Source organism: Ambystoma mexicanum, chromosome 5p (assembly GCF_040938575.1).
Source record: "Ambystoma mexicanum isolate Mex_15411 chromosome 5p, UKY_AmexF1_1, whole genome shotgun sequence".
Lineage (NCBI taxonomy): Eukaryota > Metazoa > Chordata > Amphibia > Caudata > Ambystomatidae > Ambystoma > Ambystoma mexicanum.
The window spans coordinates 968,643,658-968,656,570 of NC_090930.1; the positions used below are offsets into that span (position 1 = coordinate 968,643,658).

Genomic DNA, 12,913 nt, shown 5'->3' on the forward strand with positions numbered 1-12,913 from the left:
AGAAATCGGAGGGCACTGAGGAAGTAAGGGAACAGCAGATGTAAAGATGTATTGAAGGGGGACAGACCAACAACAAGGCATGAACCGTAATCCAGACGCGGAAATACCAAAGTAAGAAGAACAGTTTATACTGCAGAAAAAGTATGAAAAAGACGGATCTTACTAAATTTGTAGAGCTAATAGCGTCAACATCTGGCAAGAATAGAAACACAAAGGGGGGAAAGAACAAGAAGGGACAAACAAATAAACACCCTAATTGCTAGGGGATGCAGAAAAAGTTAAGAGAATAAGGGGAAAAGGAGGAGAGGGAACGGTCATAAGGAAAGGAGGCAGGAAAAAGGAGAATCCCAGTATGACCACAGATGCAGTCCCGCCACAGTTAAGGGCATTCCTCAGCCCTGCAGGCACCTTGGCCATAATTGATCTGCAATCAACATTGTAACACCACTTACATAAAAACACACACATCTAATATGAGCTCTGCTTACTGCCAAGCATTCTATGAACAAGCTTTGAAAAATCTCAGTCTTGGACTCGTACACAGTGTGCAATTTTGTGTCACTCTTGTGCCATCTACCCGATACTTCATTAGATTATCGAGAATTTTACTGAAATCTCATGCATGTTCGCCAGGAAATGGGTCATTATATCACGTTCATTTTTCACAATCAGAAAAGAATTTCAGAATATTACGGGCCCTGTTTTTTCGTCCTAAACATGCGCAATTAACATTGTTCTCATGTTGCAACAATACTTTTTTTTATTTATGTTATAGCAAGAGTACTCCATCGAGGTAGCAACATTTGCATTTCAGTGGGTCATCGAAGCAAAGCCAGGCAGCCCACAACCTCTATGCGACAGCAGAGCGGTGCAGCGATTACTTCCGGAGCAAACGCTTTCAATGTGCCTTCCTTTTCCAGTTGTATCCCACTAAATATTGTGGTGCTTAAATCCAAGCCCGGGTTTCTAATGATTAAATCTGACCGCATGTATTCCATTGGAATCATTTACGGTAGAACCAATATTATTTCCAAGTATTTCCTTCAGGTCTCTTAAGTCCGGTTGTTTTCTGTAACCCCTAAAGCCTGATACAAAAAGAACTCCCATCTTTTTTCAGAGCATTCGCTGGAATCAAAGTGCACATCCGGGACCCATTGTGCCTAATGGAGAATTTCCTTAGGTCTGGCATTAAAGGACTGCACTTCTGAGTAATAGTGCCCGATGACGCATCCACTTCAATCCATCATTAAATATATCCCCCAGGTGTTTAAAGTGCTTTACCTCTTCTACACATACCCCATCAATATATACCATAGCGCAGGCTGCTGAGAAAGACATCACCCTATTTTTTAGAATAATGCATCTCTATACCGTGTGCCGCTGATGGCAGTGCTGCTCTCCTATACTGCTCTGGGCTGATTCTGGGTGTTCCTCCCCTGGGATAGGCCTGCTTGCTGCAACCTCCATGGACTAATTCTTGGTCTTCCTGGTCTCCCTCCCCCAGGGATGCTTCTGGGGGTCCACTAGAAGTGCGCCCCTTATTTGTTCTGGGTGTCCCCTCCAGTCATCCCTCAAGTGGTTCTTGGGACCTCCTCCTTATCCCCCTGGATTGGTTCTGGGTGCCTGCTTCTCTTTTGGACCGGTTTACTCCCGCTGTCTGCTCAGGACTGGTTCAGGGTAGCCGCATCCCCCTTCTCACCTAGATTAGTGCTGAATTGCTCCCTCCTCTCCTCCCCTTTTCTGATTCTGGGTGCCCCTATTTTTGTTGCTTTCATTTTATAGCATGCTTTTTTTTACCCACAGCACGGTGGCTTAGCACTCAGGTGAAAGAAAGGTGAGAATACAATGAAGCAGTTAAATGCTTTATTAAAAGGCAAGTTTTTAGTCCGCGAGTGAAGATTGAGAAGGGCAGATTGGGGCTTAATTACAAAGAGTTTTCAATAAGGTTTCCCCATTTAAAACACTTCTGTAAATCAGGCCCATTGAAGGCAATTTCCATCCAGTAATGCATTCCACACAGTGGGAGCCAGAACGCAGAGTGCACAGCCACCTTTATGAGCAAAAAGATGCCTAGTAACGTTAAAGAATTCACAGCTAGATGGGCGAAAGAGTCTCCACGGAGAGTCAGACATTATTTTATCACTTGGAAAAAGGGCCAATGGTTACACAGAATAATAATGCAAAGGGTTTTACATGTCACTATTTGTTTTAATAGAAAACCAGTGAAGTTTGGCACAGTAGGAAGAGATATGATTCTTTTTAGTTGTGTACTGTTTTAATCCACCCATGTCATCCCTTTTGGTTTCTGTTTCCTTCCACCCAATATCACTTCTTGAAAATGTTGAGCACCCAGACATGGTATAACTGCCATCACTCTTTACCTTATGTAACATGTGTTGTTTAAAACACATGTTTCTGCTATGGTATCTCCAATAGCAAACAAATAAAAATATAAATGCAAGATGTCTGCTTAATATCTGCACACAAATTAGTGACCAATCAGTCATCCTACAAAAATTCTGACATGCTCTTGCACATGCTAGAAATAGCATTCTTTATTGTTGTCGGAACCCCTGCTCCCCCACCCCCACCACTTCCCGACAAAATAAGACATGTACAATGTTGAAGTTGTGTTGTAGAACAGATGTGCCATTGCACTGCAAGGTTCTGGACAGTGCCTGACAGGGAAGAATGACTGTTTAAGACCAAAAGTTGGATGGCAGCCTTCCCTACTGCCAGGGTGTGCAAAAAAAAGTTCAGAGATGTGTGGAAATGGCCCCAATCCTTGATGGAAAAGGGTTACACAGCTGGAATGCAAGAACACTGAAGGCTTGCAGGCCAAGTCTCTATGTGAGCAATGAAGGGAAGCAACTGAGATGTTCAATGATGGATGTAACTCTTTTGGAGGAAATGTATTGTATGACAGTGCATGGTGGGCCTGGGTCTGTTGAAGGTGCGCAATATAATTCAGAGGGATTTAAATGTCATGCATTTAGCGGCGGTTGACGAGTGGAGGGTAGACAGAGGCAGGGCAGGAGACCAGTTGCAGCATTCTGGATTTTTTGGTGCCTATGGAGGAGGGTGTTTCCAACAACCAAATGCTTAAAGGTGCCCACATTAGTATGCAACATCCATTGCTGCAAGCTCTCTGAGAGGATAGCCAAACTTATCTTCTGTTTTACCAGAATATGAACTACCCTTCAATCCTTCCTTGCATCGTTACCTGCCATCACCTCACCCGCTTTCCTCCCTCTTCCCTCTGTACTGCATACAGGGGCACAATCCTGCTACCCTGACCCTTTCCTCTCCTGCCTTCCTCCCTGTGTGGGGTAGACACCCGCCAACCCAACCCACCCACTCTGCTCTGCTCCTCCCTCTACAGTGTTTCAAACTGTGCATTGGGAAGAACCTGTGAACTCCCTTCCCACTCATACCTTCCCACGTTCAGTCTCAGTTGCTGGAGCCTAGGGGATCCTGCTCACTTGCTTCCCATTCCAGTTCTCAATAGTTGGAAGACCACCCTCTCCGAGGTCCTGGCCATGCCGGCCTTATGAAAAGATTCATTCATGATAAGAGCATCAACGGAGCATGTCTTCATGATGGATCAATGATAGTGAAGCATATCACTCTGAAAATGGTCATAAGGAATGGCCTGAAGGATTTATGTGATCACTGCGCCGCCCATAATTCCGCGGAAAAAATGTCTATGACCATTATGGCGCGGTGCAGTGATCAGATACACCACTGTGACCCGCATTCCCCTAGCCCACTGCCCCCTGGCCACTTACCCAAATGGCAGCACACACGGAAGTGTACCGCAGACTTCCCTCACTCCCTGCAGCGTCAGTTCCCACGCACTTACGTGGGTCGGCGCAGGTGTCGGAGGGTCTTTTTTCATTTTTCTTTTCCTTACCCTTCCGTGTCCCCCGCTACCATGTAATGGATGCAGAGGACACCCACGCAAACCCTGTTTCCATTAGTCGGAGTAATGGGGGTCGGGATATTAGTACGGCACAAAGGCGCCATACTCGGTATAAGCAACATTTTGGAGTCGCAGTATTTGTATGATTCCTGGCCTGAATACTATGGTTGAGGAGTAATGGAAGGCTGCTGTAGGCAATGTTTCGATAGCAGTGATCGAAGTGGGCGGGCAGGAGCGGTGCTCCTCTACTTTTTTAAATTACGTTTTTCTGTTCCTATACTTTTATTTTAAAACGAAACCGTTCCGGAATGGTTTTGTTTTAAAATAAAAGTGCAAGAAGAAGTTGAAACTTGCACTGACAGTGCACTGCACTGAGCATTCCCTTAAAGGCGCATGCAAACGGGGGCTTGTATTGTGCGTGGGAGGGGGTGTGGTGATGGGGTTTGTGGGGAGCGGGGCAGGCCAATAGGGAACATAGTTCCACTACTTCTTTTCATACACTTCAACCACTGTTCGATAGTCTATCCTAGATGAGTTACACTGCCAGATAACATCCAGTCAGGAAGATGTTCCAGGAGGCTCACTACACCTGAGTTAGTCTGGGTGATGAATGATTCAGATGTAAAGGTTTATGCTACTGAGTAAAGGCACGAGGAATGGTAAGAGGATAGTCAGATGAATGAAGGCCAAGCCATATGGCTGCAGTTCGTGATTCCTACCTCCATTTTGTCATTTTTAGTGTAGGATTACTTTAGTTGATTTTACAATTGATCATCATCATTGATTAAATAGGTTCTGGTCACAATTATTCGGAACATGATCGGGAAGTCATGGACATAAGAGTAGAATGGGGGCTAGATAATTGTATCAAAGGTGCAATTAGGTGAAGGGAGAAAGTATAGAGGAGGGAAAGTGAAATGCCATGGATTAAACTGCAAGTACATATGCTCAAACTTCCCAAAAAGAGGGATGCAGGCTTTTCCAATCTTTATGAGAGAGTTTGAGCAAGTTTACAGGAATCCAGCAGATTTTTCCAGGGCATACACTCTTGTAGGGATCTCCAATTGTCTCATGATGATTCTAGGTTGACTGTCCAGAGCTCAAACACAGCTGACTGCCACCTCAAATTGGGGACTTGAGACAAATGGTGATTAGAGGATAAATTTGGGGTTTGTTAACTTCAAAGAAAGCGAGAGGGCAGAGGGGCAAACAATTAACATTATGTAAGATAGGTGACATTTTCAAGAAAAGGAGGCCGCTGACTGCACCATATTCACATCCGGGAAGGGCCATTTGCCAATCAGGTGGCTGGAATAGCTGTCAAGAAGATACATTCACCGGCCGTTGTGCCAGCCAGCAGAGGCCCTTCCTGAGGTGGTGCTTTTTTTTTATGTGGGGAGCCAACAGGGAGCCATTCCCTGTTGGCTCACCACTCACCCAAACCTCCACCAAACCAAACCAAACCAAACCCAAAAACTCTTCCCCATCCACGCTCTCCCTCACAACTTACCTGCAGGAGCAGAGCTGTATGCTCCGGTCCAGTGCACCTCCCGCTTCGGATGCCAGAGAAATTGAAAAGGGACTTCATCCCAATGGCGGGGGCCATCTTGGTTCCTTTTCTTTCCCTTCAGAGACTTGTGTCGCTTACGGCAGCCAATCTCCAGAGGAAAAAAAAAAAGAAAGCCATTCACACCCGGATGAACTCTGGAGTGCAAATGGCTTTCATACCCTGACAGGGAGGGTGGACATGGCCGGTAACGGCCCACAGTCCTTGCAGAGGCCCTCTCTTTGCTGGGGCCTACCATGGCTCGGGCTGGCGGGCTGCTACCGGCCATGTCCGCCCCCCACCTGCCGGGGAGTGAAATCAGTATTCTTTTAGCAAATGCATACCTATCAGCACAGGTGTGATGATGGATTCTGTGCTATGAAAAGCACAGAACATTGCCTGACTGTCACAAAGAAGGTTGCTTCTAGTTAGTTCCAATAGCTTTGAATATGATGATAGCAAAACCAATCAGTAGATTAAGTATGGTAGCTGATTGGAGGAAAGTGAGGAATGATGTATGAACAAGATAGACGAGAGGGTTCCAAAGTACAGCTAGAGTTATGGATAGCGTTTAAGATACAGAGCTGTTACTGGTGTTTTTTTTCACATTCCCACCCACTCGCCCATCTTCTTAGGATTAAAGCTAAAATAACCCTTCCATCATTTGCAAGTCATGCTTGTAAAATGGAGTAAGGACATATGTTGGTACAAAGCTGTCTGATTTAACAATTTAATTTTCAGTTTAACATGAGCAAACCAGTATTTAACATCTTCCTTACAGTGACGCATCAAAAACATAAGGCTGCAATACCATTACAAAAAACTGAAAAGAGGTCCCAACTCTTCCCCTGTGCTAGAATGATTCTCTTTCATGTGCTCCAAACCAGGGCACATTAATTTAGCAGCCTCTGACGAAAGACCATGCATTTCAAAACAATGTCAACTCTCCAAATTAATATTTTGTGTTTGACACAATTTACTAGAGAGGGGTTAACTGAATAGAATCATGGCTGGTTAATGCCTCTAAATATATAATTATATTTTCCTCTTTGTAAGCAAGAGTTTTATTAAGGTTATGATACTGTATCTTTTTTTTTTCAAAATTGGTTTTATTAAGTTTTTCAACAGAACATATTAATTATCATACTGTGACAGTTCACTCTATTACTTTGGAACTGACACTGAGCCATGTCTCTACCCCATCTCTTGCACACATTTGAACTTCGTTTCAAAACCGTTTCTCCCTTTACCCTCCAGTTACCCTCCCAGGAACAGTGTTATTCTCAAGTGGGATCCAGCAATAGGTCTCTTGTCTGTGTACTACCAAATACATTCAGATTCGGGTCTCACCTCACATTTTCGAACAACCAACAAAAAAGCTCTCCAGGACATCAATCTCTCATATGCCGGGCATGTCCCAGTTCTCAAGGCACTTTTTTACAAATCTCCACATCATGTAGATTTTATTTTTCAATTTGGAGGCATGTTGGCTGTACTGATCTGGGAACAGGTGATATACTTATCAATGTAATCCTGCCATAATGCTTCGTACTGTGCGGCTCTCCCATGAAGAGCCGCAGTGATCTTTTCCATCAAACATATGCTAGCGGCAACATTGACCCAGTCATTCTTGCTCGGGACCATGGCCGCTTTCCATTTGATGACTATGCATGCACAGGCCGCCAACAACAAGTGGGCAATCAGCCCCTTTGTCCTACTAAATCTGTCTTCATTCTTATCCAGTCCAAACAAACTGAGTAGAGGTTTGCTTTCCCGATGGATTCCCTCTATATCTTTGATCCACCCGAGGACCTGCTCCCATTATACTTTTATCCGGGGGCATCCCCGCCACATGTGCCAATAATTTGCCCGTTCGCCACATTCTTGCCAGCAACAAGGACTAACTGTTTGGAACATCTTTGACAACCTATAGGGATCGTATTGCTATCTGTGGAGGAGGTTGGTTGCATGTAATTAATATTGGGAGGCAATAGACACTGAGGAAGTTCCCTTACACATCTTAGACCATAACTTCAGATCGATTTCCAGATCCATATCTACTTGCCATCTGTTCTTAAGTTTGATCGTGGACCCCTTCCCTGCATATATCAGGGTTTTGTTTATTAATAAAATTAGCCCCTTGGTTTAAGAGAGGGAATATAGAAGTGATTCGATGAGGTGAGGTCTCTTTGTATTTTCCCTTTCTATGGTCCCTTTGTCAATGCAACCTTGAGTTGAAGGAAGTGGAAGACAGAGTGTTCCTATGCCCAGTGCATTCTCAAGTTCGGTAATTGTCATGAAAGCTTCCCCTTTCCAAAGTTGTCCCACCCTCTCGAGACCCCCCCCTCAAACCACTTTTTAAACCTACCATGGTTGGGAATGTCTTCTCGGATTCCTGGTGCCCAAATGTGACTCAATGGGGATGGCCAGGTGGTTATACCCCGCATACCTGCTCCCTCTCTCCATACATCCCAAATAGTTCCCAGAATGAGATGTTGTTGGATCCTGCGGGTCAGCTTATTCCTTGGCACCCAGAGCCATTCAGCTAAGGTGGTAGGGGCGAAGCTATGGATATCAAGGTTCACCCATTGCAGAGGCTTTTGGTTTCTCAAATGGAGTATTAAAATTCATAACTGTGCCGCTATATAGTACTTTTTGAGGTCAGGCGAGCCCACCCCCCGCTTTCTCTTTGGCAATGTCAAGACATTGTATGCAATTCTCGATTTCTTCCCTCCCCACAGGAATCTCAGTATGGTATTTTTTACTTCCCCAAAAAACGATTTAGGCATTTTAATCGGGAGCATCTGGAATGGATATAAAAACCTAGGGAGACACACCATCTTAATTGCATTTAATTTACCCATCCAAGTTATTGTGAGTTTTTGCCACCTAACCAGATCTGATTGAAATTTGTTCAGCAGAGGGGGGAAGTTGGGTTCGTATAAGGTATCTAGGTCTCTTACCAAATGAATCCCTAAGTACCGTAGAGTGGTATCCCTTATCGGAAGGCCCAGTACCGAATATCTCACCATATCCTGTTGTGTAGGTTTGATCAGGGGGAACAAGATAGACTTTGTTTCATTAATTTTGAATCCGTAGAGGAGGCCGTAATGTTCTATTAATTGAATGGCCCTGGGGATGGAGGTTAGTGGGTTTGTAAAGTGTAGTAGCAAATCATTGGCATATAGTGCCACCTTATACTCTGTCTCCTGAATCTGCATTCCCTCAACTAAGCGTGCTGATCTTATTTCACATGCAAGAGGTTCAAGCGACAAGGAAAATAGGATTGCGGACAGCGGGCAGCCTTGTATGGTGCCCGCCCCAGGGTAAACCACTGCCAGTATTACAAATTGACCGATACCGATGCTTTTGGGGACGTGTGGACCGCATTCACCCCTCTCCTAAATCTCTCAACTAACCCTACCTTTTTCAAAGCCGCTTCGAAGGAATCCCCACTCAACTCTGTCGAAGGCTTTCTCCACATCAACAGATAGAAGGGCCGGTTCTCCTGCCATCGTCTTCGCTTCGTGCATTAGGTGTAAGGTTTTACACATAGTATTTGAGCCCTGCCTCCCTAGAATAAATCCGACTTGATCCGGATGTACGGATCGAGGCATATATGTCTCTAGCCGAGATGCAATCGCTCTCGTGTATATTTTAGCAGCCACATTGAGTAAGGACACTGGGCGATATGATCCACATCGTTCAGGCTCTCTTCCTTCTTTGGGAATGACAGATATCAGTGCTGCAGAAAAGGAATCTGGTGCTATCGCTGTCTCCAATATATTGTTAAAAAAAGGTAACCAAGAAAGGAAGGAGGGGGGTTAGGAAAGTCTTATAGAAGCCCACCGAATAACCATGATTCTCAGGAGCCTTCCCCAGAGACAACCTCTGCACTGCGCTTTCTACTTCTTCAGCCGTAATTGGGGAATCTACTGCATCAGTTTCTTCACTAGTGAGTACTGGCATTCCTACTACCCTCAAGTATTTGTCTATTTCGGCGTTACTTTGTGTCATTTCTGATTCATATAACTTTTTATAGAACTTTGCAAATGCTTCTAGGATATTCGTTCCCTTGGGCTCATGAGCATCCCTTTCCCCTTATACTATGGCTGACACCCATCTATCTTCTCTCTGGCCCCTTAGCCTAGCTGCCAATAAGGCATTTGCCTTTGTTCCTTTCTCATAATGTTTCTATTTAAGCAGTTGTAGTTTCCAGATTGTCTGGGCTTCTTCGAGGCGGTGGAGTTTGTCACGCTTCCACCTAGCTAGAGTGATCTTCTCTACCCTATCGCCAGTGGCAGTCCGTGCCTCCCAATCTAAATGTGTTATCTCCTTTCTTAGTGTGTTTTCGATCAAGGCCTTTTCTCTTTTCTTGTTAGCGCCCTCTCTAATCAACCTCCGCCGCCATGTCGCCTTCCCTGCATCCCACACTACTCTCTTAGGTACTTCAGCTGTGTCATTGACTTGAAAGTACTCTTCTATCTCGGTTACCACCTCCGCCTGGAAAATCAGGTCTTTCCAGAGAGTCTCATTGCATCGCCACTTTCTTTGCCTACGCGGTAGAGTCCCCATGTCTAGCGCCACTGAGACCGTGTCGTGATCCGACCAAGTGACCGGCTCAATCTCCGAGCTGGCCGTAACTTCAGCCAGTTCTTCAGAGATGTATATATAGTCAATTCTGGTGTATGTGCCATGTGGTGTGGAATAAAAGGTGTAACGCGCAGTATCAGGGTGTAATTCTCGCCAATATCCTACAGTCCATATTTTTGCATCATTCCCAATACTGCTGCTCGTCCTGCGTCAGCAGATTCCGTTAAATCAGGAGTAGGTGTTTGGTGATCAATATTAGTATTCGCCCATAAATTGAAGTCCCCCTCATTATCACAGGACCGGTGGCCTCCAGCATTATCTTGGATATAGTGCACAGTTGGAACCAAGGTTCTTTCGTGTTGGGGGCATAAAGAGTTGCTGAAGTGACAGTTAGGCCCTTCATAGTACCCACCACCATTAGTGTCCTTCCCTCAACATCCATCCATACCTTTGAGACCTCCAGATTCAGGCTCCCTCTGACCAGTATTGGCACCCTCGCCTTTTTGAAAGGACTGGATCCCCAGTACTCCTTTCCCATCTTGGATGGTAAGATTCTGCGTTGTTCACCCCTGGCATACTTGGTTTCTTGCGGGAATAGCACGTCGATTTCATACCTCTGGAATTTCCTGCAGACCAGGGATCTTTTTGTGGGGGAGTTGAGTCCTTAACATTAAGTGTACAGATCCTAGAGAGCTCCCTATTTTAGCTTTTCTCATCGTTGCCATTTACAATGTGGTGTGTCTCGTACCTTAGCTCATCTGAGTTTTCTATGCAAAACAAAATACCAATCCTCGCATGTCTACAAAACCCTCTGGTCCTGCCCCTACGCCTCCCCCATTCCCTCCCCATTTCCTGAGTAGCATCCAATCCAGCTTGCTCTGTTTCTTCCAGCTGGAATCGGACCACCAGTGAGGACCAATAATGCCTTGGTCCTATCGTTGAACATTCTATTAACTGCAGAGCCCCTTCATAACCCCTTCCTCCCATCCTCTTTTTAATGTTCAGAATCATTACATGTCTTCAACATGCCCATAGTACCTCGATGTAAATGCCTTAAATCCTGACTTCGCCCCCTTCTCGTGCTGGAAAATCCATGCCCCCTATTGTTACCGTGCTCACCAGCAGGAGATGAGCAGATCTCCGTCGGATTCGCATATGTAATCCATGAATCCCATGATCTATCCGGCCAATCTTTTGAAATGGTATCAATATCGTCAATGGTCAGCACGAGGGGAGTCATTCATTCCCCTGACTTTCCTAGGTCCGCGTATGCATACACGTCTTGGACCTTGTCTGCGCCACTGTCTGTCCTCAATCTGTCTTCCACCCTCGACCTTTTCGCCTTCTTGATGTCCCAGCAAATCGGTCGTGCAAGTCTGAATGTCCTTCTTTGTTCGCAATCTCATTGTCGTTCCTTCCCACTCAAACATGAGTGAGAATGGATAGCCCCAGCGGTATCGGACCCCTTTCTCTTTAAATCATTTGGTGAGTGGCATGCACATTCTTCCCATGGCAAGGGTCAATGATGATCAATCTTGAAATATCGATATCCTTGCTGTGTCGAGAAGGATCTGTGGGGTGTGGATGGCTTTCTCGAGGACCCTTGCTTTTTCCGCATAGTTGTGGAATTGTGCTAATACCGTCTTTGGGCCGCCCACTGTCCCTCTGGCTCTATGCATACGGTCGATTTTAGGCTCATCGATGGATTCATCTGTGAACAGGATCTTCATGATCGTGTGGAGGGTGTTTTTTCATGTCTCGTTCGGTTTCTCCTTCCTTGTCCGAAATACCAAAGATGCGTATGTTGTTTCACCTTTCTCTATTCTATAAATCGTCCATCTTCAAACGAAATTCTTCTTCTCTTGCTTCTATCTCAGAGATCATTGCATCTATTTGGGTCTCAAGTGTACCTAGAGAGGTCTGGTTGTGCTCAACCTCTTCTAGCCTCTCTTCCATTTTGTCGATTCTTTGGGTGAATTTATACATTTTTCCGCTGATGTCCTCCCTTATGCTTTTAAGTTTGTTCAGTAGGGCCGCTACATCGCCTTTGGTCACCGCTGCTTCTGTCTCTGATGTCGCCATCCTGGCGTGCAGTGAGTTGCTAGATTCAGTGTGGTGCGGGAGGAATCGATACGCTGCGAGTTTTAGTTTTATGTCCATAGGTCTCCTGATCCACGTCAGATGTGTTGTTCCTATAATGTGGAAGGGTGTTCACCACTCTGTGTGTTTCCCCAATTTCAAGTCACTGGCCCAAGATGGAACCTTGACCAAGTGAGTGCTTCCTTCCCACTCGTGTGTCATGGGGAGGGGGGGCTTTGGCTTCCGAGGTTCACTTTCAATAAGGGAGGTTACCTGTCCTCGAGGAGGGGCCCTGCACCCTTGATCACCTTAGAGGTCAGTTCCTCTGAATTTCAAAGTCTGCGCCTAAGGTGTTCTGAGTGGAGGATCAGGCGCCCTAAGGTTTTCCCGAAAAGGTTCTGTTAGCAAATAAGATGTGGAGTCTGAGGGGTTAGGCCTTAAGGACTGCCATGACAAGACGGGGACTCAGCCTCCTCTAAGTAGTGTGTTACCTGAGAGTCACCGGAGGGTATGCACCATTGAGTCGGGGACGCAACTCCCTGTTATGGCCCTCCGCTATCCATTCAGGTTGCTTCTGCAATGATTCAAGCCAGCTGTGTATTCATGATAAGTCCTCAGCTTCCACTTATCTCATGTGCCACAGAGCTATTACCAGTTCTCTCTCTGTATCCCAGTACAATGAGCATCACACGTGTATTGAGAGTGTGATCCCCTTCAATTAAGGTTGCCTGCAGGTGCGGCTCTCACCGAGTTGCAGTTTTGATCCTGGAGGA

The 12,913-nt window shown here is 45.5% G+C and overlaps 1 protein-coding gene across 1 annotated transcript in view; it reads right to left on the bottom strand.

The window, feature by feature from the left end:
• The window catches only part of ABCA13 (ATP binding cassette subfamily A member 13), a 2,251,223-nt gene that overhangs the window by 1,738,833 nt on the left and 499,477 nt on the right, over positions 1-12,913 (bottom strand). The gene's annotated exons all lie outside the window — the stretch shown is intronic.